The sequence below is a fragment of the Nothoprocta perdicaria genome, unplaced genomic scaffold, assembly GCF_003342845.1.
Source record: "Nothoprocta perdicaria isolate Ctin4 unplaced genomic scaffold, notPer1 scaffold_109, whole genome shotgun sequence".
In the NCBI taxonomy this organism is placed as follows: Eukaryota; Metazoa; Chordata; class Aves; order Tinamiformes; family Tinamidae; genus Nothoprocta; species Nothoprocta perdicaria.
This window is the reverse complement of record NW_020454194.1, coordinates 2,165,205-2,166,082: the sequence shown is the minus strand read 5'-3', so window position 1 is coordinate 2,166,082 and position 878 is coordinate 2,165,205.

Below are 878 nucleotides of genomic sequence, written 5' to 3'. Positions count from 1 at the left end.
AGAAAAAGAAAAAGAAAAAGAAAAAGAAAAAGAAAAAGAAAAAGAAAAAGAAAAAGAAAAAGAAAAAGAAAAAGAAAAAGAAAAAGAAAAAGAAAGGAAGCAAAAAAAATGCACAAGAGTTAAGAATTGTTAGTTTCCACAATAATAACTAATTGATGTGGATAAGTGGAAAGATAATTTGTCAAGTTCAGTTCAGAATTGAAGCAGATCAAATAGCACAAAAAGAGTGAGTGAAAATGTTAATGACCCCAAACCGTAGCATACTGTAAAGTAGGAGACAAATTGGACAGGAAGACTTGAAGGTATGATGGTAAAATCCTGGTGAAGGAACAAGGTTACATATATTATAGCACAAGTACAGCGCTGAGATGGAGTTCTATTTTTATCTTCTGTATCACTTCTGGTAAATCTGGCCTTGAAAGGAAAACTGCTGAGTTGCTAACCATAATTGCAGCAAATTGCTACCCCAAAATGCAAAGAGAAACCATAGTGATAATGCAATATGTCAAAAAAGCAATCAGGGACTCAGAGAATGAGGCAGTGCATGGATGATATTAATGCAGTACAAAATGGCAAAGAAACAAATGGCTTGCAAAGCTCAGAGAAGTACCTGATGGAAAGAGAAAGCAGCATACAAGCAATATGCCAAGTAGGCATCACGACACTGGTGAATGCACTAGGCTACAGAGACTTCCTTTGCATTGCGCAAGAGAAGAAAGCAAAACTGAAACCCAAACAAATGAAAACTATATGGACAAAATGCCACTAATATATTGTAAATTACTACAGAGTATCGAGTGAAAATATCAGTGAAATGCCAGGGTCTGCAGCTAAACTGTACATGAACAAATAGAGGCAGTAAGYATCATGTTAAGAAG